The sequence below is a fragment of the Siniperca chuatsi genome, linkage group LG7 (assembly GCF_020085105.1).
Source record: "Siniperca chuatsi isolate FFG_IHB_CAS linkage group LG7, ASM2008510v1, whole genome shotgun sequence".
NCBI lineage: Eukaryota > Metazoa > Chordata > Actinopteri > Centrarchiformes > Sinipercidae > Siniperca > Siniperca chuatsi.
In genome coordinates this window covers 29,841,880-29,858,013 of record NC_058048.1, presented here as the reverse complement: position 1 = coordinate 29,858,013, position 16,134 = coordinate 29,841,880, and the positions used below count along the sequence as shown (strand labels likewise).

General features: G+C 39.8%; 1 protein-coding gene across 14 annotated transcripts in view; it reads right to left on the bottom strand.

Annotated features, from left to right (window-relative positions):
• The window catches only part of si:cabz01090165.1 (uncharacterized protein LOC100333421 homolog), a 359,346-nt gene that overhangs the window by 216,883 nt on the left and 126,329 nt on the right, over positions 1-16,134 (bottom strand). For 12 of the 14 annotated variants that reach the window (XM_044202660.1, XM_044202664.1, XM_044202653.1 and 9 more), the window contains one exon: positions 5,804-5,925. The exons of the other annotated variants lie outside the window; for them this stretch is intronic. The gene's annotated coding sequence lies outside the window, so the exon portion shown is untranslated. The remainder of the gene's footprint in view (positions 1-5,803; positions 5,926-16,134) is intronic. 14 annotated transcript variants of the gene reach the window in all.

The window sequence follows — 16,134 nt, the reverse complement described above, 5'->3', positions numbered from 1 at the left end:
AAGAGAGAGTTCCACCATCCACATGATAAGTGACTGACAAACACTGATGCAGAGATCTGAATCACAGTAAAGAGACAGTTTTAGAGTTTTGTGGACAGTGATTTGCTCCTCGGAGAGTGAGTGCAGCCCGGAGGAATATCACCACGTCTCCTGGTGCAGGAACAATATATCAGCTGTGTGATCGGATTTCCAGCTCGCCATAGAGGCCTGTATGTCAAGAGCTCTCTGCTGAAATTTTCAATTTAGATGTTAAATCTGAGGAAGAGGACAGTGTTGGACCGCAGTGTGTTCCCCAGAGACAGAGGATAGGAGCCTGGAGAACACTGTCAAACCACTATTACTATTTTGTCGTTTATGCTGGGGTCTGTAATTTCTCACCCTGTTTTGAATCAGAAGCAGTTTTGAACTTAGAGTGTAGCAGGCTCTCCTGGGATGGAGCTGCCAGCACAAATGAAAACTATTTCTGTATGTGCTCTAAAAATTCAAGGTTCAGCCAAGAGTTCTTCAGTCATCTACAGGGAATCTGTGAGAAAGTTAAAGTTTCTCACAAGGACAACACATAACTAAAGGCTTTAGTGGCATTGGGTTTATAGAAACATTGTTGGGCTCCCCAAAGGCTGGCGTTAAATGTACAACGTATTCATGAAACCTGGTTTCATGAAATTACATTTTATTAGATTTGCCATTAACTGAGACTGCATGCAGCTTAGCTGTATTCACTGAACCTGTGTAACTATGATTTCAGTTTCAGTTCATACCTAAAAGCACTATGTGTAGAATTAAAATGTTTGCCTGCCTCAGTATCACTAACCCGTGCTGAAATCCACAGAGACTCTAACGCTTATTCATTTTCAAGACTGTTTGATTGTTTCTGCAAACAAAAACTTGAGTATAAAAGCCATGAGTCTAAGTAGAAGGTCACACACAGTAATAATATGGTCGACTGAGCATAAACAACAATAGACAGGAAACAACTTGAACTTGAGCTTTCTTTGGGACAATACCCACTATTGATATCATTATAATGGAAATGCTCCTAACACTTTTCCAACTTTCCAAGTAGTCCGCATCATGTTTGCTCAAAGACTGAGTAGTTTTCTGCTCCACTGCTGCGGTTTCTCCAGGGAAGAAGGGGGCGATGAGGACACAACTCTCACATCTAGAACCTCTGTGCAAAGGTAGTAACATGAGTTAGGGAGAGGAGAAATAAAACAAAAGACCAGAAACAGGAAATGTCTGAGAGAGAAACAAGGTGCTTGAACACATTCCTCCATTTAAAATTAAAAAAAGAACATACACCTCAACTTGACGGAGTAGCACCTTGGAAAGCTTAATATATAAAAGATATGGTATAAAAGCAATAAAATGTAAGTGAAAATAAAACATAGAAGCATGCGAACAACTGTGTGTCACTGAATCATCAGCGGTTATCAGAACACCACTTTAAGCTTCATATAGAAAGAGAACACAACAGTTTTAACGGATTTTGATCATTTATTAATACTACAAATTAAATTTACTCCTGTAAAAGTAAAAGCCCTGCATTCAAAACGTTTGTATATATAGTAAGTATATAAGTATGCCAGAAATAAAATGCACTTAAAGTACCAAACATTAAAGTTTTTATTATGCAGAATGGCTCCTTTCAGTGTTGTATTACTGTGTACTAAATCATCATAGTATTTGCAAAGCATTAGCATGTAAGGTGCATTAGGAAGGAGGTGATGCTAATTCTAACTGTTTAACTTCATATACTGTTGGGTAGTTTAAACAACGGATCGTAGTTATTAGATGATTTAGTGTAGCTGGCAGAATGCCGCGGCGTAGAAAGTACATGAAGTCTGCAATGAAGTGAAGTAGGAGTATAAAGTTACATACTCAGGTAAAGTACCTCAAAGTGAATTGTTTTGTCTTTATTGTTGGGTTGTTGTCCTTGCTATACTTTTTCCACCTTGGCCCCAGCGAGGAGTGACATTTTGTTCAGCTGACTGAATCACAATAAACATGCAGTTGAACTTAAACTTGCACTGCAGCACAATAACGGTACTCATCAATGCTCCAGCACTTCTGGTTACCTGCCAAAATGGTCGTTAGATGATCCGATACATGCCACTCTCAGATTTGTTCAGCTGTAGTATTAATATCGAGTGGTGTTTAGTGTGTAACATCAGCAGAGGTTCACTTCCACTGAAAATGTATGTGCACTGGCTGCTGTGGATAAATGGATGTACCAAATGATGTAGAAAACTCAAAAGGATCTGGAATCTCCAATGACTGATTCTCTGAAAGGACGCTATTGCCTTTCTTCACACACACTCACACAGAGACTGGCTGAGAGCGGGCCCCTTCCCCTTCATCTTCCCTGTTCTGCACTAATCAGATGGAGATTGCAGAGAAGGAACCAACACATACACACAGTTAACCAGCTCCCTGCGGCTGCTGCACCCACCCTGGCTTATTCTCAGAAGCTATTGCACGATATCCAGGGCTAGTGTGTGAGACTGGGTGTTTGTGTGCGTCTGCACGTTTCTATGTCTGTACCTGTGTTTGCACAAGATAGAGAGGCTTAAATAAAGACAGAGAGAGAGAGAGACAGACAGAGCGAGAGAGAGAGACAGAGACAGAGAGAGAGAGAGAGAGATACAGACAGACACAGACAGACAGACACAGACAGGCAGACAGGCAGACAGGCAGACAGGCAGACAGGCAGACAGGCAGACAGACAGAGAGGTGAGCAGAGATATTTGTGGAGTCAAGTCAGTTTTATTTATATAGCCCATTATCACAAATTTGGCTCAGGGGGCTTTACACTCTGTACAGCATACATACAACGCCCTCTGTCCTTAGACCCTGGATTTGGATGAGGAAAAACTCCCCAAAAAACAAACCCTTTAAAACGGGGATAAAACCTCAGGCAGAGCAACAGACGAGGGATCCCTCTCCCAGGACGGACAGACATGCAATAGATGCTGTGTGTACAGAACAGACCAAAATAAAAAGGAGGGGAGGAGAGGCTCTACCATCATCCTGATGTGTAATCATGATCATCTGGAGCGTTCTCCTCTCTGTTCCTGCATGAACACATGGTGAAGCTGGAGGAGCAGTGGCCCGGTGGGACAGACAGAAGACACTGAGGGATGAGAGTCAAGAGTATCACTCCCTGTGGGATCAGTTAGTCACTGTGCATTATGGAAAGAGCTCTCCAGCCATGTAGTATCACACTTTCATAAAGTTGGAAGATGCCAGAGACGGATTTTTAGACCTTCATATGGCTCCAAAAACTATGGACCCTCCACCTCCCATAATAGTGTCTTTCATTAGACCCTCTCTGCCTGATAAGGGCCCATTTATTTTTGATCTCCACGTCCCCAGTTTGTAATGCAGGCTTTCTGTTAGAAATGTGGAGTCACTGTGACATCACCAGTGTAACGTCTGACAGCTCCACCAAAGCCACAGAGGACATACAGCTGTTTTCATCAGCTGATTGGTACTAGGCATGACTAGTAACTGTTTTTATTAATATTACCATGTTTTGTATGTTGTTTTTACTATCTATATATCTATATATCAGCAGTATTTATTGTGACTCTTCCTGCTTTATGTTGTTGTAGATGTGTTTCTTACTGGTTCCTTTAACTAAATGTTCTTTTATTTTTTGAGTAGGTTTCTTTTATCTGTGCTAAACCGTGTTGTAAAAGTTGTTTTGTGGACCAAATGTGTTGGGTCTGTAAATAATATTATAAAGAGTAAAGTCTAGACCTGCTCTGTAGCAAAAGTGCAATGAGATCTCTTCTGCGCTATGTAAATAAAATTAATTGAAATGTCTTTTTTTCGTTGCAGCAGTTGCTCTTGCACCACAGGTGATCTTAACAACGCTGACAAAGTTCTGTCATCCTGAAAAAAGGCTCACTCATATTGTTTATTGAATTCCTAGATTTCAACTCGACATATAAGTTTATAACCACTTGTTTTGTAAGATTGGTCTGATTCTTGGAAGCCTTCTAGATTTCTTTGAATAGATGTTAGGTATATTAATGTGACAGTCTTGTAAAAAAATGAATTGAATAGACCAGTAACCTTGAAACAATAATCTAATGCACATGATGTTTGACAGAATTATTTGTCTTGGATAAGAAAAAATAAAATGCCGTCCGTGTTCTGTCAGCGTTCTCTCTCGCTGCTGATTTTACCACCTGAGCCACTTTGTGAGCCAGAAATGTTGTAGTTTTTCACACTAAATCTCTTTCAGCTCTTATTTAATTTCATCTCTTTTTATGGACGCAGGAATATTTATTCCATCTTTTGTCCGTGCACTGCAGCTCTGACCCTTGCAATCCTCTTATAGCTCTTCTTCTAGGACACTTGTAATGTGGGTGATGCAGGGATTGCGGCTTATTGCAGTTTATACTGTTGCAGCCATTGTGAATCACTCTGGATAAGTTAGCTAAACTACTTAACTGTAAGGCATTACCACAAAATTCATTTTGTAAAATGGCTGCATAGAGTTTTGGAATAACTTGTCTTTGGTGACATAAGACAAGAAGGAGAGTAGAAGGATCAAGTTCAGGTTTCATTTCGACTTGATGCCAGAATGAAACAAGTGGATTTATCAAATAACAATTTCAAAATAGGACGTACAACTGGAAACAAACTGCACGGATCGTCTTCATCTGTGATGTCACATAACATGTTTTAGGATTTTACAAAAACACACGATGTGACATGTTGCAAGAGCAGCACTTTTATACACAGTATGTTTGTGAAATTGTACAAGCTCTGTCTACTCATGTGACAGTGTTGAGTTCAGTGGATTCATGTTTGCTACAACACACACACACACACACAGACACACACACACAGACACACACACACACAGCAGGAATAAAGCACAGTACATGAGTCAGCACAAGGTCTGTCCTGTGCTTTACATCTATTCAGCAAAACACACACACACGCACTATTACTGTCTGTGTGTGTCTACGTTGGCTTGCTTAAAAGAAACCTCAAAGTGTGCGGACTCACACCGACACACACCACAAACATCCACAAAGTAACATGCACACACATAGAAATAGACAGGAAAAGGGGGTTCTCATGGCTGAACTAGACAGCACACACAGTGTGTGAAAGGTCAGGATAGTGTGTGTCTGTTAAATGCAAGGAATTATCAGTTCATCTCACCAAATTATGCTGGATCACCAGGGCAGACCAGTGGATAAATTCCTTCCCAACCCCCGCTGTAACCAGTATTACAGTATCTCCTTGAGCGTGGGTCTTAAAACGTCAAGTGCACTGTGAGAAATGATCAGTGGTAACATCTAGCTGTAACAGATAGGTGGCTAGACTGTGGACTGACCCCAGTTCAGTTCAAGGCATGAAGGACTGCTAGATATCAGAAGACAACATGTCTTCACCATAAACTGTAGTTTACATCTCAAATCTCAAGCGCGCCCTGACAGGTGTTTGTAGTTCATGCCCTAACGTCTGAGAAGAAGTTCATTTTTCACAAGTTCCTGCTTTAGTTTGATATGTGAGAGCTGTGTTATCGAGGCTGGCACAGCTCTCCCAAAGGAAGGAGGAAGGAGTTTTAATTGTGTGTGCAAAATACATTTTGTCATGAATTTGTTGTCGTCTTCTCAGACGTTGGGGCACGTACAGACTATACTTGATTGGCATTTACATTACAGCAAATTTGGAAAACACTTTGTTTCCTGCTCTGCTGGTCACCATTTGTAATTATTCCACACACAATCGAATCACTTAGAGCATTAGGGCATTAAAAATTCCATTATAGACGACCTACCTGAGTTTCTTGGGGAAGAAGGGAGTCCTCAGTTAGTCCTTTTATGGTGAATTCAAATTCCAGTCACATCACTGGCCTCAGGGTTACAACATGATGACAAGCTAACAAGGGCACCATCATACCTGCAGAAAAGCAGAGAAGGGGGGGGGACAAGGAAGGAGTGCAGGGATTGAAAGGAGAAATAAAGAAATGTCCACATGTTGCATCAATGATTCATTAGTATTCCTAGAGCTTCTTTCCTTCTGTCGTCTGTCCCTCCTGTCGCCCCCCCCCAAATCTCTCCCTCTTTGTCTATGAGTGTTTAAGAGCTGAAATGATTATTCGATTGATCTATTCATCAAATCAACAGAAAATGTATTGGCATTTTTATAAGGCAATAGTCGGACAAAAGATCTGCACACTACTGATAGATCCCAGGAAATTTGATTTAACAGAGCAACATTTCGATCAGTTGGTTTTTTGATCCAGCACCTGTAAAAGATTTTTTGGAAGTGTGTACCCTACGATCTGTCTGTCAAACATTTGTCAATCAATTAATTGTTTAGGTCAGTTTTCAAGGAAAAAAGGGCAAACGTGTCCCAGTTCCAGCTCTGAGGATTGGCTGAAGATCTTTGGGTTTTGGACTGTTGGTCAGATAAAACAAGACATGTTAATACATCCCCTTGGGATTTAGGAAATTGTGATGGGCATGTTATGGACCAGGCGATTTATCAGAAGAAAGAAACAGCAGATTAAACAATATTAAAAATAGGATATAATAGTGTGTCTTATTTCTGTGGAAATTTCAAGATATCATCTGCAGCTACAGAGGAGTTTAAGTGCAGAAACAGTTTCGGTGTTCTAAAAATTAAAAGGCGGAGTGAAATGGCAGTTAGATCATCTTGTCCTCTAAACTGAGTTGGATTATATGTTCAGGATGGATTTTATCAAACTATTGGATTTGATTTGAATGCTTGAAAGTGGACATGGTAGAAGCATGGAGTCCCTGGGGAATCATGGAGCTAAATACAACCGTCTATTCAGTGGTCGTGGACACTTTGCTTTCACCAACACTACCATCACCTTGTTGGTTCAGGAGGTGGAGGAAAAGAGTGACATTAATTGATTCCAGCCACTTAGACCACAACCATGTGCTGCAGGAAATGGAACGTTTTTGCCAACTGACATCCAAACAACTAACCTGCTAGCTTCTACAACCCCTGAGCTAACAAGGTCAAGTGCAATTTATTTAGTTTTGTATGATGTGAGAGGTTAACTCGTCACCAAAATTCATATTTAATTGGATAAATTAACACGCATAGCAGTCACTACGGTGGACAGCTATTCAAATACAGTTTTCTTGTATATGCATTTTTTGATAGTATAGTTGCATCAGCCACCACAGTGGACGCTAGTGCGTCATCCCATACACTGCCACCCACTGGCCAGCCATTGTAAGTGCAATACAAATTTCTCGAAACCAAGATGGCCGATGGAAGGCCAGAAACGCTGAGCAGCTCAGGTACATCTTCCAATCCTTCTATAGTAGGAGACCCTTGCAGGTAAACACAATTTGGTAACATCAAGTAACAACTAAGGAGTAATAAAATTGTTAAAATTTCCAAGTATTGATTTTATGTTGGGAGGAAATTATGATTAATTATCATGTATCGCAATTCATGCTATTACTGCGACTTGGTTGTTCTGGAAAATACTTCATCTGCAGTAACTTTTTTGGCTGTAAATCAATTGATTTATGTTATTATATTACTTATAGTGTTTGTAACAAAAACAATATTTTGTGCAGATTAGTTCCATTATGTGAGTGTCTTTATATTTTGTAGAGCTCAAGTGCAGTGCGTGATAGAGAGGCCTACAGGATAGTGGAGCAAATCCCATCTGAGTCTAGTGAGGATGATGTTAGAGGCAGTGATGATGAATGGCTGCCAGAAAAACAAGGATTAGCAAATGCTAGCAGTAGTGACAGTGGAGCTGAGGGTGCGCCACCTGACAGAGCTCCAGGACAGAAAAAAAGCACAAATGTTTAGAAAACTAAAGACAACCGGTTTGAGGGAGACTTGCTTGCTTTTTTAGGAGCGTGGAAAGTGAATGTTGAGGGAACATCCCCAAGATCTGATAAATGAAATAGTGCACAATTCAAACCTGTATGCACTCCAAAAAGGAAAATAAAATCTGGCCTTGACAAAGGACGAAATGAAGACATTTCTAGGAATCATTGTGGCCTCAGTAACCCAAGATCAAGAATGTACTGGTCATGAGTGGAATGACTTCATCTTCATTTGATAGCAAATGGCAGTGAACAGATTTGAGCAGATTCTGAGGTACATTCACTTTAGTGATAATTACTCACAGGAGCCAGGAAACGCTGATATGCTCTTCCAAAGAGACTAGATAGAGAGACTAATAGAGACTACACTGCTGAATCACGTCTGAAAGAGTATTTGGAGAGCCATGGACCATATGTTTCTGTTATTTTTGTGGAAAATGTTCATTGAAAAAATATACAGTTCAACTGGGGGAGACAGGTAGAGAGGGGCTGAGGAGTCAAGAGCGAGGAGATGAATGAGGGAGGGGAGGGGAGGGAGGAGACAAGTAGAAAGAGGGGGAGGAGACATGAGCGAGGAGTAAAAGAAAGAGAGGAGGGAGGGGAGGGAGGGACGTTCAACGTTTTTGCATTGCATTGAACAGTATTGGAATATGTGAACACATTAGTTCAGCAGCATTAAAACGTATATTATTTTATAGTTTTCACTTAATAAATCATTTTATTAATACATATTTCTTCGAACTCAAACGCATGCTGTCCAAGTGGACATGTGGAAAATGAAAATGGAAAATGTAAGTAAATGAAAGTAAGTGCAAGAGGAATAAAAACACTTAGGAAAAAGATCCTGACTGAGGTTAGACCTAACAATCATACAGGGAAAAATCCATCAAAGAAGGAGAAACGCCGTTTTCTGTAGCCGAACAGATGAAAAAGATGTGTTTTGAGTAAGAGGCATGACTTTCGCTTTTCTCGGCTAGAAAAACTCATCTTACTTTCTTATGTTCCCCATCACCCTGTCCACCTACACACTGTAACCTGCAGCAGATTGTTCATGTTTGCTCTCTTGGGTATCTACTTTGGCATTCTGGGAAATGCAAGAAACCATGAATTTGACGAGTAAGGAAAGTGGGTATACCTAAAAAATAAATTAGAACATTTCTTCAGAGAAGAACTGGAACACAGCGAACATCACAGACTGATGATATATAACATCGTGCCAACAAAACGCCTGAAGGTGGAATTTTTCTCCAAGTTTGATGTCAGAGTGGTGTGGGTGTAGCGTAGGTGACTGCTCGCCTTTGGTAGGAAAAGTTGCATCACATTCTATGCATTGGCAATTTTTTTTTTTCTCTAATACATTTTTTATTTGAAGAAATCCCATTTTCTAAATGTATAAACTTGAATTGGCTCCAGGCCTGCAGGGATGTACTTCTGTTTACTTTATTTAGTTTGCGTGGCCATAAAAGATACAAGTAAGGTAATTAAACAAGGTGATAATATGCAGCCACAACAGAAGAACATGGCAGAAACACAATTTGAGCAGCACAGATAAATGACAGAAAAAGGAGAGCTGTAATAACTGGCTTCAAAAAAAAAAAAAAAAAAAAAAAATACAAGAGTCCTGATGATGAGGTGCTATTAAATTAGATAACAAAATCTAAATGACTTTAAAACACAACATGATGGACGATGGCAGAAAAACAACAGTGTTCATGAAAAATAAGCAGAAAATAACATGAATAACAGAGAGAGTGAGTGGGAGGAGGAAGGAGGAAGAGACTGTGTGTTGGATCACTGGGGAAACTTCAAGCTGTTTTGTTCAGACAGTAGAAAGCAGGGAATTTTAGCAACGACAGGACAGGAAGCTGTCTAGCCAGAGAATCAAATCAACAGGAGGTAACTGGAGAGAACAGGAGATTGGGAAACTTCCAACCGATCTAATTCAAAGATGCAAGTCCAAAAAATGTAACTTAAGTAACTCTGAATGGTAATTTCCCAGTGCGTGCTTTAATAAAAGAAGAGCAAGACATCAAATGTGTGTACACATATAAACAGTATTTTTGTTTAGTTTTTTTTAACTCTTAATGATAAGTCTGGTGATATTATACATATTTTCTTATTGTCAACAAATCCCATGTGCAGACCTAAACCAACAATGTATCTACTAATAAGTATTGTGTGTGTATCCCAAGCCTGATATATCGTCTTCCTCTGTGCCATAGAGCTCCACTGTTGTCCAAAAACACTGTTGCACTGGGCGACATGTTCCTTCAGCACCATGAACACACACACTGTAGGTTATTCTGACTCAGTCCCACACACACCGTCCTGCTGCCCCAAACACTCACCACAGCACCACATGTGGATTCATCCGCCGCTGGAAATAGTCCCCAACAAATGCACATTACCCTTGGTTTAGTAACATTTGCCAAAAACTAGTGTCCAGCTGTTTTAGTGAATAATTGAGCCTTTTTTGAAAATGAAACTTTACAGCATATTTTCAAAGATTTACATCTTCAGTAGGAACCAGCGGGCTTTGAGCTGAGAGCCACAGACAGCGTAGAGAAGGAAGAAAGTATTAAGACATGGACTAACACATTTATACTTGTTGGACAATAATGCCAGCTTTATCCTCTAAGAAACACATGCAAGTGAAATTTACTTATATAGCACTTTATAAAACAGTAATAAGGTAAAAGAAACAACACTAGTAAACTCATGATCACAAAAAGCATGCATTTACAACGTTTGCAACACCACTGTTATAATGTAGGTGAGCAAAGGTTTAGGGTAGCTTTAAGCAGCTACCTTTATGTGTGACATTCTTGGGAAAGAGGGATGGATTAGGAAAGAGATGATCTGGAATGTAGTCAGATAGAAAGGGAGAAATGGAAGTGAGAGAAACAGAAAGGTGGAGTGAGAAAAAGAAAGCAGAGATGCCAGATGTTAATAAAGGTAATGATCAGAAATGATTTAGATACAGGACGTAAAGTCAGACTCAAAGCAGGGGGTAAGAGTGAAGGAGGAGAGAGTTGGACCAGTGAGCAGCAGACAGGGACTCTTCTCGTCTCCCTGCCGGTCAGTACTTCTCTGACTGACAGCTGGATTAGCATTGGCACGACTACACAACAGCAGATTAGCATTAGTGCGGCCCAGTGCTACACAAAACGGGATTAGCCTTAGCACGGGCTAATGCTGTAGGCTAAGAGATTAGCACTAGCTATAGGCATGGCTCCAAGCTACACGAGAAAAGATTAGCTCTAGTCTGACTCCATACTGAACGACAGCAGATGATCAGGACCAAACAGCAGGGGAGTTAACATCATGTAGGATGGAAGGTAGTGATGGGAAAGATTATCAGGACTTAATTATTATTAATAACTACTGCAGCCAAATAATAATTACGAAAATTGGATACACTTGTTTGGTGATATAAATAGCGTTCATAATGAAAACACCAGTAAAACTGAAGATTTAGAGTCCCACAGACTAGACCGAAAATACTGTCCGTCAAACTATTAAATCAGAGTTCTCAGAGATCTCAGAAGGCCTCAGAGCTCCTGTGTAGACGGAGCACTGAATGGAAACGGAGCTGTTAAAATGATTGCACTGCAGCCACATATTCGTAATGTCTGATGTTATATACAGTATGTCTGTAGTATTTGCTTTGGTGAAATGTTGTGTTTTGCTATGTATGTGAAACAGTTAGAAACATTTTAGAAAAATATTCTGATAACGTGAAATCAAATCAAAAAAGTGCATTTTAAACTTGTTTTTTAATTTAAGTTTTTTGATTGTTATGACTTCTTTGACTATTCTGTTTTTACTTTCCAATCGTTCTCTCTGCAGCTTTGTATTTATCTGTTTATTATTCATTTTCATTATTATTTTTTGTATTTATTATAACTCTGTAGTTTAACATTTATCCTCTATAAATAAATTGACTTGATAGAGATTACTGACTTTAAATGAAGTTTCAATGACATAAAGCATCATGGTTTTGCAGACACTTTCATAATATATACAGTATTGTCACTAGTGACAAAGCATTTAAATAATTAGGACATTCACTTGCTGTATGAACAGTAACTGCAATTTGAAAAATGATAATATAGCAAAAAAAATGCAGCTAACATGCGAGATCAGGATTAGCCTACATTTCGTCAAGTCAACTCAAGGCTACTAAAACAGAACTTGAGCAACAGACGGCCACCACTGATGACAGAACTGTTTTGCGCTGGATCAGATTTGTGATTCGACAGGTGTCAGTGTCACGTGACTAACATGTTCTTATTGACTGTCTGCCAAACATCAAAAAGGTCCTGCCTGCTATGAGCCTGTCAGAGGCAAAGGTCAAAGAGAAAGCAAAACTCAACGCAGTATAAAAGTTAGCGTGCCACCAGCAGAGGAAAAAACTGCTTTTGTCGAGTCAGCGAATCAGATCAGGTGTTTCAGATGCTATTCGACCATCCAACAGCACTTTGGCTGAAGCATACTGATTCAAACTATTTGACTTTGACTGTGAGATACCGTACAGTAGATGTCCCTGTAAACCACTGTTTGTAAAACTAAACTAAACTCAGATTTTCAGCTTTAGGTTTTTATTGTGATATATTGAATATCTACAGGGAAACATCTTAGCACTCCGACTGGAAACTTCAAGAGGAACCAAAGAATAATAATACCTGCCAACATAACTGTCTGTTTGTTCAGAAACAAAGATACCATTTCGATCTCTGGAGTGAGTTCAGCAAAATCCTTTCTGACTATGTTACACAAGTAGCTGTCAAGTGTCACTTGTAATTACAGAGAAGCTGACACTCCTCCAATAAACATGGCTTGAGGAATGAACAGTTACAGTACGTTCTGCCGTGACACTGCTAGCACGGAGGGCCGAGAACAAAGGAAATTAAACTGGTGCTGCTGGGTTTGGGTTTTATATCAGGGACAGAGAGGGAAAGTTATAATCATGCTGTGGAAGGTGTTTCATTCTTCCATTCTGTGTCTAAAATTCAACAAAGTCAAAACCTCTGAAGGACAGTTTAGCTGCTGGCAAAGCAAAAAGTTACAGTTTTCTGTTATTATCTTACTTGAAATTATAGTGTACTTTGTGATTTATGTGTCGAGTTTCATGAATGTTGCACCTAAAAAAGTACAAGGCTAGAACGAAAGAAACACAGCAAGGCTTCTTTTTTAAAGAAAAATATTTTCACTGTTCCTATTTGCGTTTTATCGCAACATCCTCTCTTCAGCACATTTGGTGCTTTGCTGTGGTCTAGGAATTAAAAATTCAGGTATACTCTGAATTTGTTGTAACAAGTAAGGCAACGCGTTAGTTTTGCAATTCAAGTAATCAGTTATTTAGTTACGTTTTGAAATAATCCATCTGTTACTGTTCAAATTGTACCGTATTTCCCTGAGCCCCGGTTCGCTCTTAATGTAGCTAATGTTTACTTGTAATCAAACACAATCGAGCTGTAAAGGGGATACTGCGTCTGTCATTCCTGATATTAGCCCGCAGAGTTACAGATTATGGGCTGTAGACTAGGCTATGCAATGACGGTAGAGTCACTACATTCAAAAGGCAGTGCTGTAGGCTATGCGCCCTGTATATAACCGACATGCAAGGAATCGCAAAGGTGTTTTCAATTTTGGTAATGTGAAAGTACTCTCACGAGTTATTTTTCTCAGTAAGTAATGCTGTAATGTAAAGAGTTGCTTTTTAATGGCAGTAATCTTGTAATGTAACAATTTCCTTTTTATAAGTAATTACTACTAAAGTACTACAACTATTTCCTTTATTGCAATGTTGAACTTAATGAACTTCCCTGATTTCACTGAAGCAGAAACAGATTAGACGCTCTGCTTATTTCATTTGTATAAATGGCTTCTCAAGTGACATTATGTATCAATACTGATATATCAAATTACATGTACCATGATGGAAAATTTTAAGGAATAGTTAGACATTTTGGGAAATGCGCTTATTTGCTTTCTTGGTGAGAGTTAAATGAGAAGATCGATACCACTGTCATGTCTGTATCGTAAATATAACGCTTAGCAAGGGAAACAGCTAGCCTGGCTCTCTCTAAAGCTCACAATTAACACATTACAGTATATGTCATTTGTTTAATTCATACAAAAACCCACAAGTTGTGCCATAGTATTTCTTGGCTAGGCTAGTCACTTCCTGGAGTCTCCACTGGTTACCTGGCAACTTCATGGTGACCATAAGACACCAGCTTCATATTTACCTATATTTATCATCTCCTTTTACAAACTCTCTGCAAGAGAGCAAATAAGAGTAGTTCCTAAAACTACTCCATCATACCACCCACCCCTATATATATATCACAATGTTCTTATCTAAAGCAGACCTCCTGTTTCTACACAAGTTAAAGATGTCCGTCTTAGATATAGAGACTGACTTCCGCTCTCATTTTTAAAGAAATTTCAAAGGTGTCTGCAGTCAAGTGACAAACTAAGAATAACTACACAAAGATACTGTGCCCCATCACGTGCTGTTGAAAGATAAATGGTTAATTGATTCAGAGGACTACTGAAACAACCAAAACTGTATTCCAAAACACATGGAATTATCTTATTCTAGTGAAGATGCAGGTGTGACCATGCCTGGAACAAGCAGATAACACTTAGTTTGGTGATGCATCGCAGCTTAAAAAAATATGTTATATATGTTCAAAGCTATGTAAGGGGAAAATGTTTGTTAGTTTTAAGCACTGCAACATTTTCCCTTGACCTTCCCGTGACCCCTGAGACTTTTGCGCCTGTACCCCAGCCTCCCATGACCCCCCTTGGAGTCTGAGTCCTGGTCTGAGCCGCTGAAAATGACCTCAGTACTGTATTCCATGTCGGCCATGAAAACCTCCTCCTCTCTGTGGTCCAAAGCTCCTGTGCTGACGGTGGAAACATAATCACTAAGCCGGCGCTCTGAGCTCCCGGTCCGGGCAGAGTCAGCTAATAGGACCGCTAACTAGTTAAGCAGCAGTTAGCGGTTACTTAAAGCTGTCTGTCCATCAGGAAACTCCGTAAATCACAGAGCGTTAAAGCAGAGCAGTCGGAGGACATCAGAGGGAAAACCAGAAAATATCTTCCCCATAAAATATGATCTCTATGATGTTGCAAATGGAGCTGCTGTGATGCAAGAAACACTTCAGACTCGATCTGAAAATAAAGTATCATCATCACCATCATGCAGTTTCACCAAAAACAGTGAATAAAGTTAACTGGATTGGATTATTTCATTTTCATTTTTACTCAAATAACACAAATATGTGGAAAAATATAATGCTATTGTGGAATTATATTTTAATTTTCAAGTTCACATTATCATTTGAATATAGTCCCGTATACGCTTCCATAGTGAACAAACACCATGTGCAAAGGCCGTCCCCCTGAACCGTTTTTGGGGCAGGTTTGGAGGAGATTGGAGGAATGTGGAGTGGAGGAATGGTGAGACACACAAACACACAAACTGCTCTCCAATTATAGACGTGAGTATTTTTGACTTTCACCGTTGTTTAACCAGGTGAAGCCTTTGATATGCACATCTAAGCTAGAACTAATGCATCACGGTGTTGTCAAGTCATGTCTACAGTGTTGACCAGGAAAACCTCTCAGCTACCTCCAACATATGACTCAGTTGACTGCTTAAAATGTACATTTTTCAGTCTGTGGTTCACGCAGCTAACTGTTCTGAATAAAGTGACATCTCTTTCAAAACAGTAAAGGCCTGTCAGCTGGCAGACAGAACACCGAACTCCTCAATCTGCACTTATGTCTGCTTTTGGCTTCTCTTGCTGAACCACAGAACACAAAAAAAACATATGATACAGTCTCGCTTGACAACTCAGAGGAGGTGGATAATCAAGTTCTGATCAATTACACATTGACATTAGATCCATGACATTGGAAGTATCAAGAGTAAACATCTTAAATGAAAAGCGACAACACGGGTTTCGCTGTCAGTCTGAGAGACATTAGCTATCAGACATGTGAAGGGGCTCTGAGGCCTTTAAACCCGCAGCAGGCTCCTTCCTGATCAGATCAGGTTTCCAGGAAGCTCTATTGACTGGATGTCAATGAGCGTATTCTTTAGTCAGCAGCTTTAATCAACAGACCATGCTGGGAAACATAATCTGCTCATAACTGTCTGATTTACACACACTCAAGCACACACAGGTCACAGGTCAATGCGCATGTGAGCACATGTGCACATGCGAGAGAACATATGGACATAGACACAGCACACAGAGACTAAAAC